The sequence below is a fragment of the Chiloscyllium punctatum genome, chromosome 16 (assembly GCF_047496795.1).
Source record: "Chiloscyllium punctatum isolate Juve2018m chromosome 16, sChiPun1.3, whole genome shotgun sequence".
Lineage (NCBI taxonomy): Eukaryota > Metazoa > Chordata > Chondrichthyes > Orectolobiformes > Hemiscylliidae > Chiloscyllium > Chiloscyllium punctatum.
The window spans coordinates 34,277,997-34,304,535 of NC_092754.1; the positions used below are offsets into that span (position 1 = coordinate 34,277,997).

The 26,539-nt window shown below is 42.2% G+C and overlaps 1 protein-coding gene across 8 annotated transcripts in view; it reads left to right on the top strand.

Annotated features, from left to right (window-relative positions):
* Window positions 1–26,539, top strand: part of disp3 (dispatched RND transporter family member 3) — a 507,963-nt gene that overhangs the window by 23,092 nt on the left and 458,332 nt on the right. For 6 of the 8 annotated variants that reach the window (XM_072586711.1, XM_072586710.1, XM_072586709.1 and 3 more), the window contains exon 2: window positions 13,158–13,264. The exons of the other annotated variants lie outside the window; for them this stretch is intronic. The gene's annotated coding sequence lies outside the window, so the exon portion shown is untranslated. The remainder of the gene's footprint in view (window positions 1–13,157; window positions 13,265–26,539) is intronic. 8 annotated transcript variants of the gene reach the window in all.

Genomic DNA, 26,539 nt, shown 5'->3' on the forward strand with positions numbered 1-26,539 from the left:
CCTACAGCCTGAAGAAGCCGAAAATGTGTTGCTGGAAAAGCGCAGCAGGTCAGGCGGCATCCAAGGAGCAGGAGAATCAACGTTTCGGGCATGAGCCCTTCTTCAGGAATGAGGAAAGTCCTGAAGAAGGGCTCATGCCCGAAACGTCGATTCTCCTGTTCCTTGGATGCTGCCTGACCTGCTGCGCTTTTCCAGCAACATATTTTCAGCTCTGATCTCCAGAATCTGCAGTCCTCACTTTCTCCTACAGCCTGAAGAACCCAATACTCCCCCTCCCCTCCATTCCTCTTGGCCACCTACTGGATTCATTCCTTCCATTACCCAACCAGGTTGTACCCTCTACTTGTCTTCACCTACCCTCACCTCACTACCCTGCTCTCCCCCCAAGCTTCCTTTATTTCCAGCTCCCCTGACACCCACCCCCAGAGTTCCATCCGAAATATCGACTTCTCCACCTCCTGATGCTGCCTGGCTTGCTGTGTTCTCCCAGCCTCCTGCTTGTCTAACTTTGTGATCTTTAGCAATGGTAATGTGACATTGTCTGTGGGGTGATGGCTATTCTTCGATTTGACAGTAAACTTAGGTTCCTTGTTTAAATATTCTTTCTTCATATTTTTGACTTTTTCGCTATATGAAGAGTGAGCGGTGAATGCTTCCCATCAAAAGGTTATATATAATTCTCACGCTGCAGGCCTTGGCATTTGGTGATTTGTTTTTTGCAAAGTTTAAAAAAAACTTTCTGTCTGCTGCTCACCTGGCACCTACACCTTTTAAACAGGCTGCAGTTGATCAATTAGAAGCTGTTATCAGACAGACTTCTCTTAACTCAGTGACACTCCAAATTCTCTGTCTTTCTGCTTCAATGAGCAACATTGTAGAGTAGAATAGCCTTTTATTTGTCATTTCCACCATATGCAACTGATACAGTAAAAACAAGACGGCTTTCTTCCAGTACCGAGGGTGCTACATTGACACACAAACTACACAATTGTACACGGCATAAAGTGCATAAGAAATGCAAATTACACAAGTTGTGTGTAACAGAACAATGATGAATAATATACATTTTTCTATCAGCAATACGAAATAGTTTCAGTTGGGAAAGAGTCTGATTATACTGTGTTAAGGGGTCTGATGGCTTGGGGGAAGAAACTGTCGCACAGTTTGACCACGAGAGACCAAATGCTCTGGTATCTTTTACCAGATGGCAGGAGGGAGAAGAGTTTGAGTGAGGGGTGTGTGGGGTCTTCCACAATGCTCTTAGCCTTTCGAATGCAGTGTGTGGAGTAAATGTCTATGATGGAGGGAAGAGAGATCCCGATGATCTTCTCAGCTTTCCTCACTATCCATTGTAGGATCTTACAATCCGAAATGGTGCAATTGCTGTTCTTGCTTTTATTAATGTGCAAATCCTGCTGTTGTAATATGAAAAGGTGAGTAAATATACCCTGACTAACCTAAACCAGTTTATAGTAACCCTTCTTAGCTCAGGCACGTTACGTGATGCGATAGATAAAGGGGACTGGAGTCTGGGGAAGTCTTAACGCAACTTTATTGAGCACTTAATCAAAGAAAAAACTATCTTTCAGATTCTACTCCACTATTTGATTGAACTCCATCAAACTCCATCAATTTCTTCAGAGGAGTCTCCAATAAATAGTCCTAAATGTACAACTGGCTTTTGACATGTGCTTTTGCAGATTCACTACACCCCATCCACAGGTCCCTATCACTGTATTTGAACTGGTTGGCTGAAAGGATTGGTAATACCTATTCAATAAGGCTGGGACAGACTGTTTGTTAGCCTATGAATGTTGGCTGATGTTTCAGGATCTGCAGTCGTCAATATGGGCTTCCACTGTCATCTGGGGCTGGTTCTCATCTTCGGGTTATCTCACTGAGGTGGTCTCTCTGGAGAAACAGTTGAAGATGCAAAAAGCAAAGAACTGTAGATCCAGACTGTTCTTTTTATCCACCTTTTATGATCTTCTCAAAGATTCTGCAGCCTGTGTCCAATATTAGCATTGGGCAGGAGCAGACATTCCAGTAAGGTGAATAATTTACATATTTGGAGGTTACAGAAGATGATTTTGAATCTTGAATGATCAAATGCTGTTGATGCCAAGCCTCTGGCCTCCTAGGCGCTTGGTCCACAAAATGTGCAAAACATTTTACTAATAAAGCAGGTGCACTGGAGGTGTTAACAATGGTTCGTTCTGAAACAATGTGGCTGTTAGCACCTGGCCAGGCAGTTATAGGCCTGTCTGGTTTCAACAGGAAGTTGATTGTCCAAGGCTTAGCTGCGTGAATACTGTCTGTTCCAGCTGTGCACTTTGCAAATTGATGTCCAGCCAAGTTTAAAATTGCTTTTGCTTTTCATGTTATGATCCATACTCATGCCAATATTCTGGAGGTCATGGGTCATCACTACACTACTGGTATTTCACTTGCAGCAGTCCAATTCGCATTTCAGCTTCTAGTCCCATAAACATATAAGAACAAAAGAACTTGAGAAATATGAATAGGAGCAGACCATTTGACACCTCAGGCCTGCCCTGCCATTCAATAAAATTGTGGCTGATCTGATTTTAATGTCCACCATCAAGAGTAGCTTGGCAGCAGCTACTGATTCAGCTGCTCTGGTTCTAAAGGACAAATTTGCTAGGCTGTGTCTGCGGCAATTGATGAGGGAACCAACAAAAGGGAAAAACATACTTGAATTCATCCTTACCAGTCTACCAGCTGCAAATGCATCTGTCCATGACAGTATTAGTAAGAATGACCACAGTCCTTGTGGTGACAAAGTCATGCCTTCACATTGAGAATAATGTCCATTGTGTTGTGTGCCACTATCATCATACTAAGTGGGACAGACATTGAACAGATCTAGCAACTCAAAACAGGGTGTCCATGAGGCATTGTGGGCCATCAACAGCAGCAGAATCGTACTCCAGCACAATTTTTAACTTCATGGCCCAGCATATCCCCCATCAACCATTCTATCAAGCCAGGGATCAACCCTAGTTCAATGGAGAATGCAGGAAGGTAGGCCAGAGGCAGCAGCAGGCATACCTGAAGATAAAGTGTCAACCTAGTGAAGTCACTGAACAGACTACTTGCATGCCAAACTGCATAAGCAGCAAGTGATGGACAGAGCTAAGCGATCCTACAACCAACAGATCAGATCTAAGCTCTGTAGTCCTGCCACACCTAATCGTGAATAATGGTGGACAATTAAACAACTCACTGGAGGAGGAGACTCCACAAATGTCCCCATACTCAATGATGGAAGAGCCCAGCACATCAGTGCAAAAGACCAGGCTGAAGCTTTCGCAGCAATCTCTAGCCAGAAGTGCCGAGTGGATGATCCATCTTGGCCTCCTCCAGTATCACAGATATTAGTCTTCATCCAATTTGTTCACTCTGTGCAATATCAAGAAATGGTTGGCTTATAAGTCCAGGTCAACATTGTTTGTCCTGATTGGAATGCCCTCAAAACTTGAGGTTCCCACCCTTCTGTACATCTGTACTTCTTGATTTCACTCTACTAGCTCTCTGGTCTCTTTCACCTGCAGCAAGTCAAACATGGTTCTGACCTGATAGTTGAACATGAAGGGTGCCAGTTAGCCATCCTAGTGATGCCACCCCTTGTGAAACCTATAAGACCTGCTTCCAGGTTTGTACAAATCTCTTCACCTGGTCATTTATCAAAAGGTAATATAGAGCTAATTACATATCTCTGACTTTTGATTTTCCAGGTACTCCTCAAATTCTTGTGCCATAAACTGTAGACCATTGTCACGACTTGTTCAGGTTTCCCAAACCTGGCAAATATTTCATTCAGTTGGTCTATTGTTGCTTCTGCTGATATTGACCTCTAGGCTGCCACCTTGCCCACATGAAGTGGACATCCGAGACCTCAAGTAGCATGATTTTCTCTGCCTATCTCACAAAGTGAATCTGCTGCCATGCTGTTTTAGGTTATTTCCATGGACGAAGGGTTGATAATGCTGGTGCACTTCTTAAAAATATTTGCATGATCCTACTTTCTCCTCTATCTGGCAGTCCACATTTGGCCACTAAAAGTAGCTGTTGGCTGTTTCCTTTACACCAATACAGGGTGCTCTTGTTCCAGCATCATTCCTCTTAATGGGGTAGGAATAACAACTCTCATTCCCCACGTTAAACACCCATCCGAGATGGGTAAATCCCAACTCCTGCACAGGTAAGAATCTAGTTCTGGGCTGTTTCCATGACTGGTCCTCCCTCTCACGACTAAATCAACCACTTGACTCCAAACTAGGTCGTTCTGAACAGCATTTTACATCTGATACCCTAACACCAGCACCTTGACATCCTGGGAAAATTAGATGATTTGCAGGTTCCAGTCTGGGACATCTTTATTCCCTGGTGGTGGCAGCCTTGACAGGACATCTGCATTGCTATGCTTCACGACTGTGGTATTTGATTTTCTGTGAGTAGACTGATACAGCCAATTCCCATCTGTACCGATATGCTGCCGCCATTGACGGTATGCCTGTATATGGGCCAAAAATGGAGGTTGTAGATCTGTGGGTGGTCAATAGCATGATGTGACTGCTATAAAGAAAATGGTGAACTTCTTAATGCCAATCACAATGCTCAATCCTTTCTTTTAATTTAAGCACAATCCTCTTCCATGTTTGTTAGTGATCTTGATGTGAATGCGATGGGCCTTTTGTCTCCATTCTGTCAGATGTACAACATTACAGTGCCAATCCGATAAGGCAAGGCATCACACCCTAACTGTAGTGGCAACTTCTATTTGAAATGTGTTAACATTTTTAAGGCTTGTTTCACCTTCTGATGAGCCGCCTGATCATTCTGGATCCATTTCCATAGCTGCCCCCTCCCAGCATTCGATGCAGCGGTTTTAGCATGGTTGTCAGGGATAAGACACAAACTTGCCATAGTAATTTACAAGTCTCAAGAACAATCTGGGCTGAGGCACATTCTCTGGTCTAGTGGCCTTCATAATGGCCTCCATTTTGGGTGCCTTGTGCAGTCCCTCACCATCAATTTCATGGCTCAAGTATTCTAAGCAGTCTTTAAAAAACTTGCATTTCTCTTTTTATGTTGCAGATCATGTTCCTGCAATTTGTTTAGGGTTCCTTCTAAATTTTGAAAATGCTCCACTTCAGAGGATCCAGTAATTAAAATATCATCCAGATAACCTTGGACTCCTGGCAAAACATTTAATATTTGATCCATGGTCCTCTGGAGCAGAGCCAGCACTGTTGTGGTGCCCAAAGAAAGCCACTTGTCATGGAACAGTCTCCTGTGTGCTACTGTTGTCAGCAGCAGCTGAGACTCTTTTGTAACCCTCACCTGTAAGTAGGCCTGTGAAAGATTCATTTTTGAAAAATTTCTTTCCCCCTGCCAATCCACTGAATAGATTTTCTAAAAGTGGAAGAGATATTGATCCGCACTCAGGGCTGGGTTGATTGTGACCTTAAAATGACCAGAAATCCTCACCACACCATCTGCATTTAAGACTGGAATGATACAAATGACCAATCCACTGGAGGTTAATGGTTCCAACACTCCCAGATTTACCAGCCGTTCCAGTTCTGCTACACTTTAGGCTGGATGACTTTCAGGCTCCTAGGATGAGTCTGTGGCTTCAGCTGTAATTTAGTTTCCACTCTTTCACTTCCCTCTGTTCCTTTGAAGACATCTTTGTACTTGTCCAGGATTTCTTGCTAACTCGTGTTTAAGTCTGCTAGCCAATTAACCATGCCCTAGTTCAACCTTATATTTTTGTAACCAGAGGTGTCCAAATAATGCAGTTATTCTCCTTTTACTACATAAAATGGCAATTCTTCACACTGGTCTCTTAACTGTACTTTCACCAGTATACAGCTCTTCAGAGCCAACGTCTGTCCATGTCCAAAGTGTGCTCTGGGGAGGCCTCAGTGGTAGTGCCTTCAATCTCTACCTTTAGGTTGATTCTGGAATCAGAGACACTGCTCCATCCATATCCATGTCCATTTTTAGTCTTCCCCTCTACTTTGGGTAGAATCCAGAAACGATCAGCTTCACCCTGCACCACCAATATTTTTAAACTAAAACTGCTGTATCTGGGCCTTCTGCTTCTTCGGCAGACCTAGCTGATTTTCTGTCTACTGACATGTACTTTATGCTTGTCCTTAGAATTTTTTCTGACTATCCTTCCCTTGTTTAGGTTGTACCTGTCAATTTCTGGCAATATGACCCACTCGCTTCTACCTGCGGCATTGGGCTTTTCAAGTGCAGCACGATGTCTCCTTGTGGCCACTCTTGCTACATCAGCGGCATTCAACGATTGGTACTGCATTCTACTGAGCTTACACTACTTGATGCACCCGCTCGTCATTAGCTGACTGCGTCGCTTTGCTGGGGGTCAATTCTATCGAGGTAGCAATTTCAAAAGCTGCCTTAGTTTAGGTCTCACCTTATTAGTACCTTATGATGGATGGATTTGTGTCAGAGGCCACAAACCAAATGGTCCCACAAGGTTTCTTGGAGGAACCCTTTGAATTTGCAATGGTCCTCTCACCCCTTTTAGCAGCCATGAATTGGGTGATGGATTCTGCTTCATGCTGTGCCCGTTTATAAAAACAAAAATTTTCGATAATCATCAGCAGTTTGGCTGCAAAATGATTTTCTAATTCTTCGCGCAGCTCTTGGAATGTCTTCCCTGCAGGTTTCTCTGGTTGCACCAGACTGCTTAGAATCACAAAGACTTACTCCCAATAGTACATAAGAAAACTGGTGCCATGATGACCTCAGGCACTTTGTTTGCCTTTAACAATGAATTAAAGTGTTCTGTGTATAGAGTCCAGCTTCTGCCACTGGAATCCAGTGGGTACTTGCAGTCAGCTTCCACCTCGGCTGCTTACTCACTAGTTATACAAGTGCACCATTCCTTCTTGGTGTTGCCTGAAGCCAGAGTTTGCTCACTACCAATCTCCACACAACTTTGTTAGTTCCCAAGTGTGTACTCTTCTTCAGCTGTTGGCTTGAGTACCCTCTCAATTGCTGCCCTCAAACAGCTCCCCAGTGAGTACCTTCTCTCCTGGTGTGGACCATGACCCAAGTCCCTTCGTGACTGCTTCTCTTGACGTTAACTCCTTAATCCCATGCCATTTCCAAAGTCTGGCAACATCTCCTCCATCCAAAAAGAAAGGTGTTTGCAATTTGTTCATGCGCTGGATCCTATCTTTGTTGCCAGCTGTTAAGTTGGTGCTTCCTTTGGAACCAGGAATTATATACCAGGTCGACAAATAAATCTGAACAGGAACATTTCTTTGGTGATGCTCACACCTCCATGGCCAGTTCTAGAATGGATGCAAGTTTTGCCCCTCTGGGGCACCTGACTAGTTCTCTAAAAGGGGAAGCACCTCCAAGTACATACATACATAATAATATCTCAATATTTACCTTGTCAAGCCACTTAAGAAGCTAGTACATTTCAATAACATTGCCCTTTATTCTTTTAAACTGAGTGAAGGCCTAACATATTTACCTGTTCTTGATAAGTTAACCTCCATTTCCTAAGAATCTATCCAGTGAATCTCTTTTGATCTACCTCCAATGTGATATATCCTTTCCTAAATATGGGGACCAAAACTGTACTTTGTACTGCAAGTGCAGTTTCACCCACATGAATTATATGATATTAAGGAAGAGTATGATTTTGAAGTATTACCTCAGTAGTACCAATATGTGAACCTTATAAGGAAGTACTTTTGTCTTAAAGATATTTCAAAATAAACACAGTCTAGCCTACTATAATTTTCACAATTTTACATTCCAAGTAGGTTGAAACCAATCATATCCCTCGAGACCATGAAAAACACCTATCTTCTATTATTTCACAGCAGCTGAAAACTTTTTGATGTCTCATCTCAAGCATTTGAAATGTTCTTATCTATTTTCGAACAATATTAGTTCATGTCTGTGGCAGTTATTGTTGCTCTGTAATAAACAAATAAGCAGGGAACTTTGAGGGGTTGAAGGAGAGATTAGAAGAATGCGGAATTGATAGCTGTCCCAAAGTGGTGTTCTTGGTTCTACAGAAGTGATCAACTTAAGAAATTTTACTGTCAGTGTTACGACAAGGGGTAAACCACTCTGCTAATTTAAACCAGCAACACCTACTGTAATCTGTTAAAATGCGAGAGGCAAAGATCTATCCCAGAGGTAAATATTTAAAGTAAAAATTAACAACTTTATTCTTTAAGTCTAACAGAGAATATTAACTAACAATTATTTACAACTCCTTTCTCTTAAACCTATCTTTTACCTCCTACTCTACAATACTTATACGATTAAAAAATCCTGATTACGATTCACGAAAAAAAATGACGTTTCAAAACCAGTCACATTTGCCAAATCTCCTTTGTAGATTCTCTCCAGGTTGGTTGCGATATTGTGCAGCGTAGACGTCTTCCACAGTTAGGTACCTCTCGGAGCTCTTAAACTACATCTGTTGGCCTTTTGGCACTTCTCCCCCTAACTGTTCAAAATGTCCAGTTTCATACCCTAAACCTTGGATCATTTCATTGGTTTGATGTCATCAAAATTCTAAATTGAAATTTGATTGGAGTTTGGTATCTTGGGGCATAATTTAAACTAATTAGCCAAATTTGAATTTGTTTTTGTTTCATGGCACTCCAGCTACACTGTTTGTGTCAACCATGTGTTAAATTGTTATCTTGTTCAGAACACTTTGTGCTGTGTCAGGCAGTTTTGCTAGCTTTTCAACTCTCTTAAAGGTACAGTACTTCTACACCTTCATAACAATAGAGATATTTTAAAATGTGGACATCTACCCCATAGAACTACATCTAAAAGAATAAATGAAAAGCTGAAACACCAATTTTAATTCATCTCCTTGAGATAAGTCAACAAACTGCTAGCTTTATATTCCTTTGTTTTAATTTTTTCATGCACTATCAACGCTCAGTGAGCCTCACCTTTTGCACTGCATACTTGTATGTAATACAGGCCCAGTTGAATGTGTGTAATCTGATGAATGGTGTTGTATTACATAATCTGGCTCAGCTTGAGCACAGGAGAAAGTGAGGACTGCAGATGCTGGAGACCAGAGTTGAAAAATGTGGTGCTGGAAAAACACAGCAGGCCAGACAGCATCCGAGGAGCAGGAGAATCGACGTTTTGGGCATAAGCCCTTCTTCAGGAATGAGACTGGTGTGCCAAGCGGGCTGAGATAAAAGGTAAGGGGGAGGGAATTTGGGGGAGGGGCGCTGGGAATACGATAGGTGGAAGGAGGTGAGGGTGATAGGCCGGAGAGGGGGTGGGGGCAGAGAGGTCGGGAAGAAGATTGCAGGTCAAGAGGGCGGGGCTGAATCCGGGGGTTGGGACTGAGATTAGGTGGGGGGAGGGGAAATGTGGAAGCTGGAGAAATCTACATTCATCCCGTGTGGTTGGAGGGTTCCTAGGCGGAAGATGAGGCGCTCTTACTCCAGGCGTCGTGTGGTCAGGGTCTGGTGATGCAGGAGGCCAAGGACCTGCATATCCTTAGCGGAGTGGGAGGGGGAGTTAAAGTGTTCAGCCACGGGGTGGTTAGGTTGGTTGGTGCGGGTGTCCCAGATGTATTCCCTGAAACATTCCGCAAGTAGGCGGCCTGTCTCCCCAATGTAGAGGAGACCACATCGGGTGCAGCGGATACAGTAAATGATGTGTGTGGAGTTGCAGGTGAATTTGCGACGGATATGGAAGGATCCATTGGGGCCTTGGAGGGAGGTGAGGGGGGAGGTGTGGGCGCAAGTTTTGCACTTCTTGTGCTTGCAGGGGAAGGTGCCAGGAGTGGAGGTTGGGTTGGTGGGGGGTGTGGACCTGACGAGAGAGTCGTGGAGGGAGTGGTCTCTCCGGCACGCTGATACGGGTGGGGAGGTAAGTATATCCCTGGTGGTGGGGTCTGTTTGGAGGTGGCGGGAATGATGGAGGATGATACAATGTATCTGGAGATTGGTGGAGTGGAATGTGAGGACCAGTGGGGTTCTGTCCTGATGGCGATTGGAGGGGCGGGGTTCAAGGGCGGAGGTGTGGGAAGTGAGGAGATGCGGTGGAGAGCATTGTCGACCGCCTTGGAGGGGAAATTGCGGCCTTTGAAGAAGGAGGCCATTTGGGTTATTCGGTAGTGGGATTGGTCCTCCTGGGAGCAGATGCGGTGGAGGCAAAGGAATTGGGAATATGGGATGGCGTTTTTACAGGGGACAGGGTGGGAGGAGGTGTAATCTAGGTAGCTGTGGGAGTCAGTCGGTTTGTACTAAATGTCTGTGTTGAGTCGGTTTCCCGAGATAGAAATGGAGAGGTCTAGGAAGGGGAGGGAGGAGTCTGAGACGGTCCAGGTAAATTTGAGGTCGGGATGTGGTCTCGTCTACATTGGGGAGACAGGCCGCCTACTTGCGGAACGTTTCAGGGAACACCTCTGGGACACCCGCACCAACCAACCCAACCGCCCCATGGCTTTAACTCCCCCTCCCACTCCGCCAAGGACATGCAGGTCCTTGGCCTCTTGCCTCGCCAGACCCTGACCACACGACGCCTGGAGGAAGACTGCCTCATCTTCCACCTAGGAACCCTCCAACCACACGGGATGAATGTAGATTTCTCCAGCTTCCTCATTTCCCCTCCCCCCACCTTATCTCCGTCCCAACCCCCGATTTAGCACCGCCCTCTTGACCTGCAATCTTCTTCCCGACCTCTCCGCCCCAACCCTCTCTCCGGCCTATCACCCTCACCCTCACCTTCTTCAACCTATCATATTCCCAATGCCACTCCCCCAAATTCCCTCCCCCCTACCTTTTATCTCAGCCCGCTTGACACACCAGCCTCATTCCTGAAAAAGGGCCTATGCCCGAAACATCGATTCTCCTGCTCCTCGGATGCTGTCTGGCCAGCTGTGTTTTTCCAGCACCATATTTTTCAACTCAGCTTGAGCGCAGAATAGTATTTGTTTATAAAATTGTTCATTATTTAACCCAAGAAACCTATCAGATTGAAATTTTCATAGCCTCAAAAAGCAATTATGGACATGTACAGAATTGACTAAATACATCTTCTCTAAATTCTGAAGCCAAACTCTGTGATGGTCTAAGTAAGAATGGGAAAATTCATCCCTCCTTACCAGGTACTAACAAAGTGGAGTGAGGATCTATGCCAAAGCAAGGATTTAGCAAACATTGCTCATGATCTCACAAAAGAAAAAGGAGAATGAGTAGCTCAGGAATGCTCAACTATTCTTTCATCGTCTTTACTGTGCCCTTTTCTTACGCTATTTCCTTTAACATCAGCACAATTTTTGTCTTGTCGGTTTTGGTCTCTGAGTTATGAAGGTACTGATGCTTGGATCTCTGGTTAAAGCTGTTCTTTAGCTCTAACATCAGCTGTCCTATTCTTTGAAAACATAGCAGATGAGAGACCAAATATGGTACTACACAATAATTTAGACACTCACAATTGCTCCGTTATTGTGTATGTACATGCAGGCATATGCAACTCAGTAAATACGATGAGTCATGTATAATTTGGTTTGACTGGGCGTCATTTGTAAAGGGATAAAATTGAAAGCAGAGAAGTTGTATTAAGCATTTGTAGAACATTTAGTTAGGTCACAATTAGTGTGAAGTGCATTGTTTTGGTTTCTATATTATGAAAAGGATACACTGGAGAAGCATTAGAAGGATTTGCAAAAATGATATTAAAGCTGAAAGATGTTTTTTAACAGGAATACTAAGAGAATTAAGCAATTTGTTCTCTTAAAAATGATAAGATGGAGGATGACCTGATTATGGAAAGGTGTCATAGGACAAGCATGTAGCAGATATTTCTACTTGTTGGACAGTCCGAACCATAGGCCAGAAAAGGGAAATAGTCGGTACTGATACGTTTAAGAGGAAATTCAGGATAAACATCTTTAGTGGTTAGAATTTTGTAAGGATTTTATTTTTAGGTTTCTTCTATTTTCAATTGTGGACTGAAATAGATTAAGGACTGTTTTAAAACCAAACGGTAGAGAAAGAAATGCTACACTTTTGAAAATGAATTACTGGAACTCATTGTGAGTTGTGTTTATACTCTTTCCTTTGCAAGTGATAGGGAACATAAAGTAAGTTAGCACAGCATTGGAGGGTGGATGTGTGTGGCTGAGCAGAGAGTGATTTGACTGATAACAGGTAGCTGATCTGTTTGTGAAAATGTGATTAGTTGTGGATACCTGAATTCATCAGCTTGATAACAGCTGTCCGTTTTCTGTGTAGGTGACAACTTTGGGTTTTACAATAGACGGTGAGAAGCCTACAGACTGTTGGATGAGCAGGTTCTGTGTCTGTTTTCTCTGCACTAAAAATGCCTGAAGGAAAACCTAATATTTTGTCTTATTAGATGCTCTGGTTTATTGCCTTCATCTAGTAATGCAGAGACTTTTTAAAATTAGTATAATTAGCCTCTTGTCAAGAAATGAAAAAGGAATATCAGTCTATTGAGTGTCATTAGACTGTATTTTTTCCCCCAGTTTTCTCTTTTCCCTACACTCGTTACACCAATGTTTTCTTGTTTGTCTGTGCCTATAGGTGTGTATGGATTTAAAACAATTATAGGATTTAACTCAAACAGCAGTTATGTATTTAGTTCATGGTTTTGTTTACATGTGGCTATAGCCTATTTATATGTTATAAGCAGTAGTTTTTATTTAATATGGTAATCTGTTCAGTATTTTTTATTCCATCAGATAGGTAAATTGCAGACTTTGTTTCAGTCTTTAACTTTAATGCCGATCCAGGTGTAGTAGTGGTTGGGAATCAATGTACTTATGTAGAACTGGCTACCACAGATAGTTGAGGTGACAATTGCAGATAATTTAACATGAACCAAGATGAATTAAATAGAATGTGTTGATGCATTTAGCTGAAATAAGAGATAATTCATAAAGAGCTGCTATCAACTAATGAGCCAAATAGTCTTTTTTTGCTGTGTTTCTCTATGGGATGTGACTGCTGCATTTTGTTGTCTGTTCATTATTGCCCTTATTTCTGTATATGATGTTATTTGTGTTATCTCCTCTTCACTTATCACAAAGTTACCCTTAGTTTTTTTTTATTCAATCACAGGATGAGGGCATTGATGGCTAGGCCAGCATGCCTTGCCCATTCTTAATTGCTCAGTTAAGAGTCAACCACATTGCTGTGGATCTGGAGTCACATGTAAGCCAGACCAGGTAAGGATGGCAATTTCCCTCCCTAAAGGATATTAGTGAACCAAATGTTTTTTTCTGACAAATGGCAATGGATTCGTGGTCATCATTAGACTCTTAATTCCACTTTTTTTTTCTTGAATTCAAAACTTACTGAACAGTCCACACTCCTGTTTAAAACCTTATTTGATTAGAAAATCTATCATGAGAATATTTTAGGTAGGGAGGAGGGAAGAAATTTATAATAAACTGAAATCTTTTGGCTGTCAGCCATAAGTTTATTACAGGGTCTTAAAGGATGATTGAAGCAAATTGGTAAACACATTGATGCTTAACCTTAGATTGCGTGGTGATTCAAAAGACTTCAGTTTTCCATTAAACTCAAATTTGGCCAATGAACTAAAATTCTGATCATTTACCTCACCAGTAATTTCAAACATGAAAGCAGGACATGTTGACGTATGGATGCAGAACCCTTTCTGGGCAATAGGTACCACTTTGCTGAACAGTTCTGTGATTACAGTGAGCAAGATGGTCAGTGACTACTCCAGCATCCAAGCAGTGCAGCTATTTTTTGAAATGTGTAAATTTGTACAGTAATAGTCAAATTTCACAGGATGTACTGTTTCATGAAATTACCCATGGTGAATTTGCTGAAGTTTTATGTAAGTGCTGTGTAAGTGACATTGATATAATATCAGCTTGGGTATCTGGAGTCACTGTGCTCTTTTGTTGACCACTGGAGTCTCCTTTAAATCTTATTATGTAGCTTGTCTCAAGATGATATAAAAATTGCACAAGTCTTTGTGTGAAAAATCAAATGGCATTGACTGTCCAGTTATACGACTATACCTCCCACTCTGTAAAATAAAAGATCAACTGAGCTACAGATCCAGAAAGACCTGCTGGAATTGCAGTGGAAGTTTTAATCCTTTTTAGACACTTTCTTTCTAAAGGAAAATGCTTTAGAAGTATTGTCTTTGAAAGAATTTAATTTTGTACATGGGGGCTGCTCATTTCACTGAGAATTTCAATCAAAAATTGAATATATAACCTTTAGAGGTTGTGGAGACCGTTTGGCTCTGGTGTGGCAATCTGGTAGTGGTTGGATTGGGAAATTTTGCTTCAATGTGTGTCCCAACCCCACACTGTAATGGGAGCATCAACTTGACTGCCCTTTTCACCAGGTTGAAGAATTAGTTGCCTGAAGATATACTTGGTGTCCAATTAATAATTCTGGACAAACACCTGAGGCTGGACAACCACTGGTCACTGAAGGAATTGCAGTCTGTGGTAAATGAAAGAAAAGGATGTATGTAAGGGAAGCAGAGGGTGCCTCCATATTGAGGTATCCTCTCTGCACTTCCATAATATTTCAAACAAAATAATTGAAACAGCGACAGGACTATAATGATGAGGGAGAATCCTTTTCAATTCAGCTTGTGGGTGCAGCCATGTAGGTGGGGCAAGGTTTCAAAGATAATGATGTTCTGTCCACCTGGTCCACCATAATTGGTAGGCCTATTCTAGGCAACCACATTGGTCCTGATGCAGTGAGGTTCTGCAGCTCAATTGGAAATTCCTTTGACCACTGATTTTAATCCTTAATTAGGCTTTAGATTGACTAAACATTACTTCAACTGCTTCTGAGATGGATGTTCCAGGTCCAATTCAGCCTTTCAGAAACTGGTTGAGGAGCAGAATGGTGCTACAAAACAGTGGTGGCTTGAAATTATTTGTTTGCCTGTCTGAGTTCCCACTTTCATACGAACAATTATTTCTGGAGACAGAAACAGAGTTAACAGAGTGGGCGACACGGTGGCAGTGGGCAGCATGGTGGCTCAGTGGTTAGCACTGCTGCCTCACAGTGTTAGAGACCTTGGTTCAATTCCCGCCTCAGGCAACTGTCTGTGTGGAGTTTGCACATTCTCCCCCTGTCTGCGTGGGTTTCCTCTGGGTGCTCTGTTTTCTTCCCACGGTCCAAAAATGTGCAGGTTAGGTAAATTTGGCCATGCTAAATTGCCCATAGTGTTAGGGGAATGAGTCTGGGTGCATTGCTCTTCGGAGGGTCGGTGTGGACTTGTTGGGCCGAAGGGCGTGTTTCCACACTGTAAGTAATCTAATCTATACTAACTAAACTCCTTTTTTATTGGTTTCATTTTTTCTTTGGCAGCCGATCATGACTTTTGCCATTTGCATCAATTTGTTCCTTTACTTCTCTCCCCGTTTTTTGTTACCTTGCACCATTAGTCGTTTTGTTATTGAATCTCTCATGCCTCTTAACTTATCGTAGATCTTCTCTTGCAGCTTTTCCCAACACTCTTCCATCACTGACTCTATACTTGTTTTAAAACCTTTTGCATCTCCAATATTCCCCTTTATGATGCAAGGCCATTGAACTGAACTGTTTTTTGCTTTCCACAGATGCTGTAAATCTGCCAAATATTTCCAGAATTTTCTGCTTTAATTTCATATTTCCAGTATGTTTGGTGTTTTTGCTTTTGCAGTGTTTCCACTAAGAAAGTAAACAGAGGTTCTGTATGTCTGCTTGCTGGTCATGAACAGTCTTCTGATGTTAAGGTTAAAATAATCAATCAACCAACACCACCAAATACAAAATGATAGATCAATGCTTTATATTTGCTTTTGGAATTTCTTTGTGCTTCAAGGCTAATTCATGATTTGAGAAGTGCTTTAGAATGTCTTTAGGTCAGACAGAAGTTTATTCATTTGTACTTTTGCTTATCAAGAACATGCATCTTGAGCAATTCTTTTATCCTCTTGATGATTTCTTTGATGATTAGACTATTATGCCTGTTGCTACGATAAATAAAACATTTTCCCATTCCTTCCCCTCAAGCTATCATCTGCCTGATCTCCTTTTGAAGACTGTCATTCGTCTGTTGAATTTGAAAAAGAAATTTGGTTGTGGAGGGCATTTAATTTATTTACTTGTCTGACAAGGAAAGGAGAATAACACGAGTAAATTGAAGACTCAAGAAAGCAATAAACCTAAGCTGGAAATGAGAGGGTGCAAATTGCAGCAATATATTGGAGTAATTGTTTAGGCTTCTTGGACAGGATTGCTATTACAGCCATGTTAATAATACCAGTAAATCAAGTACAAAACCTGTGTTCGTGTCCTGGTAAATACAACTCAGCTAGAATGTGGAGATCCTTTATTATGGTAATTGAGTGAAATGTTAAAGTTATCGTCTGGTATTATACAGTATAAAATGTCATATGATAAATTAATTCATGATTATTAACATTTCTGTAAAGCCACAACCAATGTTGGTGTTTGCTCCCTGCTTTGCCTTGTATGCTGCAAATAAGATTAACTAGCCTCAACCTGAAAATATGAAATGCTGCAAAGCTGAGAGAATGCAACATGCCTTGGTCATTCCACTTGGGAGCTGTTATGTTATTATATTATTTGGAAAAAAATTAAGAGCTATATTATATGTGTATGTAAACATGAATTACTCTGGATGCTACATCATTCACGACAGCGCTATAGTTTGCAATTGAATGTGCCTAGCAATATATGAAAGTTTGGAAAATTCCACTTGATGTCAGCTGTGGTACTTGTTTCTGAAAATGTGATTATTTGTAACTTTGGGTACCACAAGGCGATAGGCTGCATATGATTTCATTTACTGTTATATATGTTATCATTTTGTTCTCTGCGTGGGATAACTATATTTTTAGAATCAATGAAGCTATTCTCTGATTGTACTTCATTTAAAAAATGTAGATAACATATTCATTCTGTTCCATTTTGTAAATGGATCATTAAGTAAATGTGAGCAACCTTATGCAATCTTATGTGGAAAATAGATACAATACTCTAAAATCAGATGTTTATTTTAATGGACAGATATAGCTGATATAATCTTAATTGACAACAGAGTTATTCATTTGCAAACTTGTTGATTTTCTTGCTTTCAACTTGTTTGGAGATGTTAGCTCTCACCTTTGGAGCAGGTGGGACTTGAACTCAGATCTCCTGGCTCAGAAATAGGGACACTACTACTGTCGACAAAACAAGGACTGCAGATGCTGGAGATCAGAGTCAAAGAGTGTGGTGCTGGAAAAGCACGGTTGGTCAGACAGCATCTGAGGAACAGGAGAGTCAACATTTCGAGCATAACCTCTTCATCAAGAATGAAGGGTGGCCCAAGGGGGCTGAGAGATAAATGGGATGGTGGTGGGGCTGGAAAGTTGGGAATGCAATAGGTAGATGAAGGTGGGTGTGAAGGTGATAGGTCGGAGAGGAGGTTGGAATGGATAGGTGGTAAAATGGACAGGTAGGACAGTTCAAGAGGACAGTGCCAAGTTGGAAGGTTGAATCTGGGATACGGTGGGTGGAGGGGAAATGAGGGAACTGGTGAAATCCACATTGATCCCGTGTGGTCGGAGGGTGCCAAGGTGGAAGATGAAGTGTTCTTCCTCCAGGCGTCAGGTGGCTAGAGTTTGGCAGTGGAGGAGGCCCAGCACTTGTATGTCCTTGGCGGAGTGGGAGGGGGAGTTAATGTGTTCGGCCACAGGGCAGTTGGGTTGTTTTAGTGCGTGTGTCCCAGAGATGTTCCCTGAAACATTCCGCAAGTTGGTGTCCTGTCTCCCCAGCGTAAAGGAGACCACATCGACAGCAATGGACACATTAGATGAAGTGTGTGGAAGTACAGGTAAATCTCTTTTGGATGTGGAAGAATCCTTTGGGGCCTTGGACAGAGGTGAGAGGGAGATGTGGGCGCAGGCTTTGCACTTCTTGTGGTGGCAGTGGAAGGTGCTGGGAATGGAGTGTGGGTTGGTGGAGGGTGTGGACCTAATAAGAGAGCTGCAGAGGGAATGGTCTCTCCAGAATGCAGATGGTGTGGGAAGGGAAATATATCCCCAGTGGTGGGATCTGTTTGTAGGTGGCGGAAATGGCAGAGGATGCTGCGATGTATCCAGTAGTTGGTGGGGTGGAAGGTGAGGATTGGGGGAACTGTCATTGTTGTGATTAGAGGGGTGGGATTCCAGGGTGGAGGTGCGGGAAGTGGAGGAGATGTGTTGGAGGGCATCGTTGACCATGTGGGAGTGGAAATTGCAGTCTTTTGAAAAAGGAGGCCATCTAGGATGTTCTGTGGTGGATTTGATTCTCCTGGGAATAAATGAGATGGTGGTGGAAGAATTGGGAATAAGGGATTGCATTTTTACAGGAGCAGGTGAGAGGAGGTATCGTCCAGGTAGCTGTGGGGTTCACTGGTTTTGAAGTAGATGTTGGCATGTTGAGTCAGTCGCCGGAAATGGAGATGGAGAGGTCCAGGAAGTGGAGGGAAGTAATCGAGATGGTCCAGGTGAACTTGAGTTCAGGGTGAACGGTGCTCATGAGGTTGACTCTGAGGTTGGAGGCTGTTGGTAAGAGATCCCCTGAGGTGATGAGGTTGTGGACGGTCTGGGTGATGATGGTTTGGTGATTGGAGGTGAGATCATTGTTGAGGGGGCAGTAGGAGGAGGTGTCTGTGTGTTGGCACCTGGTTTCAGCAGTGTAGAGGTCAGTAGGCCAAACTACCAGTGTTTTCCCACCCCCCCCCCACCCCCACCATCTGCTGGTTTGATGGTGAGGTTGGGGTTGGAACAAAGAGAGTGGAGGGCTGCACATTGAGAGGGTGGAGTGGGTGAGGAGGGGTGAACAGGTTGAGGCGGTCAGTGTCACAGTGACAGTTGGAAATGAAGTGATTGAGGGTGGGTAACGGACCAGCATGGGGTTTCCAGGTGGGTGGGGTGTGTTGGAGGCGGGAGAAGGGGTCCTCATGGAGGGCCGGAGTCCTGATTGGAAAAGGTAAGCACGGAAGCGGAGGTGGCGGAAGAAAAGTTCAGTGTCGCAACTTGTGTTGAATTCATTGATCCGGGAGTATAGGGTGATGAAGGTGAGGCCTTTACTGAGGACTGATTATTCATCTTCAGTGTAGGGGAGGTCTGGGGAACGGTAAAAATAGAGCAGGGCTAGGAGTTAGGACCTGGTGTGGGGCTGGAGTTGGGATTGGGGATGGACACTGTCTCTGGAGTGGGTGTGATTATGGGATCGTGGGTGACATCACCAACAGAAGTGATGTTTACCCTGGGGGTCGGGAGTTGGAAGCAGTGCCTTCGTTGGCATCTGCAGGGGTGGAAGTGATGTAACACGTGACAGTTGTGATGTCATCGATGGTGTTCCGGTGAGTGACACGGTGGGGGCGAAAGTGACTGAGGCGGTGACCATTACGGGGGCGGATGTGATTTGCCAGGTAGACGTCATGATGGTTATGGTAGCGTTGTCTTGCCGGTGATTGTGGAGGTGGTTGTCTTGGCAATGATCACTGAAGCAGTTGTCTTGATGGCGATCATGGAGGTGGCATAGTTGGCAGTGGCTGCAGACTGTGGGGTGGTGGGGGCAAAAGTGATGTCATCATTTACTGTGGTGATGGTGGCTGGAGTGGCTGCATGGCAAGTCTGGGAGAGTGTGGCCTTGAGCTGGGAGAGGGCTGACTGCAAGGAGAGTAGGTGGCAGCACATGCCTGCAAGTGTGGAGCAGAGGATCCAGAGGGAGAACCGTTTTTGGAGGCTTTGGATTTGCAGTAGGTACTAGTTGTCCTGGTCAGATCCAAATTGTGATGATCTGAATGTAGTTGGAGTCCATATGGTATCAGTTGGTACTGTCAGCAAGTGCTGAGGAAGGACATGTGGCTGTGATAGTGGGTCTGCTTCAGAACATGGATGAAGAATTTCAAGGCAGAGGAGACAACCTGGGATGTGCATTGAGAGAGAGAGACTCACTTAGATCCTTGTACTGGGAGGAGGAGAACTTCTTCAAAGTAGGCATCCTTGGAAGAGGCTTTGCAGTAAGGTTAGAATCAACTAGGAGAAAGTGAGGACTGCACATGCTGGAGATCAGAGTCGAAGAGTGTGGTGCTGAAAAAGCACAGCCAGCCAGGCAGCATCTGAGGAGTAGGGGAGTTAACGTTTTGAGCATAAGCACTTCATCAAGAATGAGGGGGTGGCCCAAAGTGGCTGAGAGATAAATGGGAGGAGGTGGGGCTGGGGGGAAGGTAGCTGGGAATGCGATAGATGGATGAGAGTGGGGGTGAAGGTGATAGTTCGGAGAAGAGGATGGAGTGGATAGGTGAGAACGAAGGTGACCCGGTCAGGCAGTTCAAGAGGGCAGTGCTGAGTTGGAAGGTTGGATCTGGGATAAGGGAGGGGGAGGGGAAATGAGGAAACTGGTGAAATCCACTTTGATCTCATGTGGTTGGAGGATGCCAAAGCAGAAGGTGGGGCCTTCTTCCTACAGGCGTTGGGTAGCTAGAGTTTGGCAGTAGAGGAGGCCCAGGACTTGTCTATCTTTGGCGGAGTGGGAGGGGAAGATAAAGTGTTTGGCCACAGGGCGTTGGGGTTGTTTACTACGTTCGGCCACTGGGCAGTGTCTACTTTCCCCAGCCCCACCCCCCTTTCATTTATCTCTCAACCCCCTTGAGCCACCCCCTTATTCCTGATGAAGAACTGATGCTCAAAATGTCAACTCTCCTGCTCCTTGGAGGCTGCCTGACCACTGTGCTTTTCCAGCGGCACACTCTTTGACACTACTACTGCGCTGAAACAACTCCTTTTTTTAAGCACTCATTCAAAATTGGCCACCATCCTTTTGCTCAGTTAGTTTCTGGTGATCCAGCTGGAACTTACCAGAGTGGCTGTCAGGTTTACACAACATTTATGCTCAGATTTGCAAGTTAACCTAGCTATTAGCTTTCCAACTTTAAATGCATAAACTCAAGACTGAAGGCGCACAATCCTGGTACTAATGGAATCTTGTTCAAGAGTCTTTTTATTCAATGGAGATGTGAAGTGGAGGAGAAAACTGCAATAATTAAAAATAAATTTTCTAGAAATAATTGGAAAGTCACAGACACGTGTACCCTGATAATGTCTGTAATAATTCTAAATGATTTTAGAACGTGTCATTTGAACTCCACAAGCAAAGAAGTGTTCATCTTAGATTCTTGATTATTGCTACCTATTTGAATATGCATGTCTGCCTGTTACAGGTAGGGTTATGATCTATTTCTACAGTCAGACCATATTTAGTATATTGTGAGCAGTTTTGAACTCCATATCTAAGGAAGGATGTCCAGAGGAGGCTTACCCAAGAATGATCCCGGGAATGAAGGATGTGGCATTTGATAGGTTGAGGAGTCTGGGTCTACACTCAGTGGAGTTGAGAAAGATAAGGAGATCTCATTGAAATTCTCAGAATCCTGAGATGCTCGAGTGGATGTCGAAAGCATGCTTCCAATAGTAACAGAGATGAGAAGCTGAGTGAAGCCTCAATTTGAAGAGACAATCTTTTAAGAACTGAGATGAGGGCACATTTCTCCAGTCTGAGGGTGATGAATCTGTGGAACTCATTGCCACAGAAGGCTGTGTAGGCCAAGTCACTGAGATAGATAGGTACTTGATAAATTAGGAGAATGAGGTTGAGAAACATATTAGCCATGATTGAAAGGTGGAGCAGACTTGATGGGCCTAATGGCCTAATTCTGCTCCTATATCTTATGGCCTTATGGTCAGTAATCTGCAAGGGGGTCAAATTGGTTGAGTGAGTGGGGAAATACCTGGCTGAAGGTGTTCAATGCAGGGAAATGTAAGGTCATGCACATTGGTAGGGAGAGTCAAAAGGTAATAGTAACTCAAATATGTGTAGCATTTGGATGTTCTTCTGCATGAAATACAAAATAATTAGCATGCAGGTGCCACAAATAATTAAGAAGACAAATAGAATTTTGACCCTTATTGATGTGGGTCTGGATTTTTTTTTATTCATTCATGGGAGGAGAGTATCGCTGGCTAGACCAGCATTTATTACTCATGCCAGAAAGCAGTTAAGAGTCAAGCACATTGCTGTGTGTAGGCCAGACCAGATAAGCATGCAGTTTCCTCCCGTAAAGGATATTGGTAAACCAGATGGGTTTTTCCAACAATCGATTCCTGGTCATCATCAGACTCCGAATTCTTGTCTTTTCTCAATTGAACTCAAATTTCCGGGTTTTGAACCCACACACCTGGCCCACTCCCAGGGTCTCTGGATTAATAATCTAGCAACAATGCCACTAGTCCATCACCTCCCCTTATAGTTTAAAAATAAAAAAGCATTGTACAACTGTACAGATGTTGGCGAAGCCACAGCTGGAGTACTGTGTACAATTTGGCCCTGTACTTGAGTAAGGATATTTAGGCTTTGAACGTTATTCAAAGGATGCAGAGTAAACCATTTAAATGGAGATATGAAGGTATTTCTTCTCCCAGGGGGTAGTGAATGTCTGGAATTATCTGCCCCTGAGAGTTGTGAAGCCTAGATTAATGAAAGTATTTAATGAGGAGGAAGATTTTTGAAATATCAGGGAGTTCACAGTTTGCTGAGCTGGCGTGAAAGAAGCATTGAGACTTCATTGTTGAAGGGCAGGGCAGGCTTAAGGGGCCATAAGCCCTATTCGTCCTACTTTTTATATTCTTACCCGGCATACTGGACTAGACGGGTGTTTGAAAAACTAAAGGTATAATCACTGATGTTAAGGCTGAAATATCCAATTTAGGACTAGGAAATCAAACTGTGTGAAAGAATTGCATATTGGATGATATGATTGAAAAACTACATCATTTATTTATAAAGGTAAATTCAATCTGGCACTCCAGGCAAGCATGTTGGGAGATGAGGTGTGCTGTTGCCATATTGTTTTCATATATTCGTGCAATAATCACTAAATTAATTGTTGACACTAGTTGTTTTGTCGTATGACTCCTCTCTGCATATGGGATAAATAAAGGAAACATGCCTACCATGGATTTGATGAACTGAATGGCCATTTTCTCTGCCATAATGATTACATGTCAAATACTGTGAATATGAAATACTAAAATGTCATATTCATTGTATTCACCATCTTTTTTTTCACATTTTTTTGAAAAATCTGAATTAATTGGAATGAGCTCTTCTGAGATTGAAACTGATCAAAAGGATGTGTGATAGCATTAGGGAGAGTTTACATTTTAATTAAACCTTAATACCCAGTTTGAGGTTAAGGCATTCATCCACCAGTTTCTAAATACTGTAACTTGAGACTAACAATGTCAAAGCAATAATCCTATTATTTGTGATGTCCAATCAATGCACTAAGAAAAGTCAGTATATTTTAAGTGGGATTTAAATTGACTTCCTAAGACGTGCTAAAAATAGCAAGGGAAAGCCAAGATGGATCTTATCCCATGTTGGTTCCAGTATTTTCACTTTGAAAGCTTTAGGCAAATCAAACGTTTCCTGAACCTACAAATTATCATTAATTAGTTGTTTTAATGAATGGGCCTACATTTCAGTTTGGAGCTACATATTTTCATGGTGTTTAGATGGGGCTTTTTGTACCAGTGGACCAGTAAACCAGAGGTGGTGTGCTCAAATCTTACTGTGGCAGGTTATATCTTCATCCGGGTGCTCCGGTTTCCTCCCACAGTCCAAAGATGTGCAGGTCAGGTGAATTGGCCATGCTAAATTCCCCGTAGTGTTAGGTAAGGGGTAAATGTAGGGGTATGGGTGGGTTGCGCTTCGGCGGGTCAATGTGGACTTGTTGGGCTGAAGGGCCTGTTTCCACACTGTAAGTAATCTAATCTCTATGCTGATGTTTTGGCTACCAAAACAAAATCCACCAGATTTAGCTGCCACACTACTCAGTCTGACTTAGAGTAAGTGCATACATCTGATAGGCCCTCAATGCTCACACTGCATTAAATTGTAAAGAAAAAGGTCTTTGATTTAAAACATAATAGTGAGAATTATTATGACTGACCTGATGTGATTCAAAGTGACATTTTATCACTATTAGATTTTCCCTAGACCAACCAGAGTTTGGCTATAAATGAAGCTTTGCCAGTGGTGCCCACGTTATAGGAATAGAAAAGTGAAATATAATTGCAATAAAATTTGATATTTCTTGCAACTGCATGGTGTTGCTGGGGTCATCATATGATTTAAGATGGTATTTTGTATGAACTTCCTAAATTCTTCTATTATTCAGTTTTTATTTAGTACAAAAAATAGTTTCAGGCAACCAAGTTAAGACCTTACTCAAGACCACATGTATTTAGAATTAGTGCAGTAGCTCAGTGTGGTTCCTATTACTTTATAAAAATATTATGTATTAAAAATGCTTGCATAATTTGAGCAAAAGTAGTTTATTTATATTAATATAATCAAGGTTATACTGTAAATGAAATGGAATTTATTGAGTTTCCATGATAGCAAAGTAATATTGGGTCCATGGTGTCTGTTTCTGTATGACTTGTGTAAATTACCAGTTATTGATTTCAAACAACCTGCAGGCTTCTGGCAAAGATTTAAATTTGAAATGTTAGCGGTTGGGCTGAGAAGGAGGGAGATCAGGATAGCGAGAGCATACAAGACCACTGGAGAAGTTGTTTTTTGACATGAACAAATCCCTATTTGTGTTTATTATTTCTGTAGATTCAACTGCAAATTATTATTTTGGCTTTTTGAAAACAGAAGTAAGTCTGATGCTCAGAAGTGTAATCCTTTTGAGATTGACAGTTTTATAATGTTTTGGGATGTGAAATAGTAGCAGGTGTTAGAAAAGTGCTGCACAATCACATATACCAGGGTGTACAAGACTGCACACACTAAAGTTGAAAGGAAATGGATAACTGCATTCTTTCTATAATGACAAAAAAATTCAGACAGATTGCCTACTAATAAATTCTATCTGACAACAACTTGTTTACAAGAAAAAACTGAAATATACAAAAGTCCAGTCAGCATTTGTGAAGGGGAAACATCAAATCTTGGTTTTCTTGAACAGACATGCATTCTCAGATGGTTAAACTGTCTTTCCTCTCCTCTCTTTTGGTCCAGTCAGGCTGCAATTCCAAGTTGATTTGTGTTTTTCATTCTGATTCAGCATTTGAAGTGTTTTTTTTCTGTGCTAATTTTAAAGTTTTAACTGTCAACAGTAATTACTGCAACTACTTTAGGTTGAGATATGGAGCTTTGAAAATATTTTCTTGTTAGAAAATATTTCACCCCTGCCTTTCTTTCTCTCTCTGTTAATCTCCAGGTTAGCATTTTTGATATTGGGCTTTTAACAGGATTATTAGAATGGATTGTTTATGTTAATGCAACTTGTTGTTTTGCTTCAGGTGAACTAAAAAGTCTATAACCAATTCACTGTTTGTTTTGGTTAGAGAAGTGATGTGAGACCATCTTGTAGAGGACTTGTTTTGAAAAGTTTAAGCATGCAAGGTGTAGGTCATTTGGCTCTTCAAGTCTGCTCTGCCATTCAAATAACTATGGCTGGTCCTCCAACTCATTATTTTGTTCCTGCTTTATTCTCGTACCCTTTGATTCCTTTAAGCTCTAAGAACATTATCTCATTTTTGAAAATATTAAATGCTTTACTTAACTGCTTTTGTGGCAATAAATCCACAGGATCACCATTCTCTGGATGAAGAAATTTCTTCTAAACTTAGTCCAAAGTGACCCATCCTTGTTTTCTTAGACGGTGATCCCAGGTTCTGGAATTCCCAATCATCAGGAAAATCCTTCCTGCATTTACCCTGTGAAGAATGCATACATTAAACAAAATAAAAGTCAATAGGATGCAACCTCTTCCTACTTAAAATAGCTGAGGGAGTTTCTTCTTTTAGGAAGAAATGATGAGTTCATTGGATGAGTGATCCAAAGGACCAGCCTCGTCTTCTGGGGTGATGAGTTCAAATCCCGTTAAACCACCTATCGGAATTTATATTTAATGCATAATTCTTGATTTTAAAAAATCCCATTATAGTGACTATAAAAGCTATCATACATTGATAATATCATATATTGATTGCTTTATCAGTTTACTTTAAGGGAAGGAAATCCACCATCCTTAGCCAGTCTGGTCAGTGAATCCAGACACTCAGCAATGCAGTTGACTTATAGTTGTCTTCTGCAATGCCCAAGCAAGTCAATTGTTTCAAGAGCAACAAGGAATAGAGAATAAATGTCAGTTTTGCTAATGATGCCCATTTCCCACAAAGGAACACGAAAATCACCTCCTTGCACTGTTGACTAATAGAAATGCTGAGAAACTCAAGTTCTTTAAACTTTGGTCCTGTACTTATGACAGTCTAATATCCTTGGAAAGGGAGTAAAGTATTTGCAGAACAAATAATAAGCCAACTTTTCAAAACCATGCATATGAAATTCCTCCTTGTTTCCGCAGAGACACAACAGGC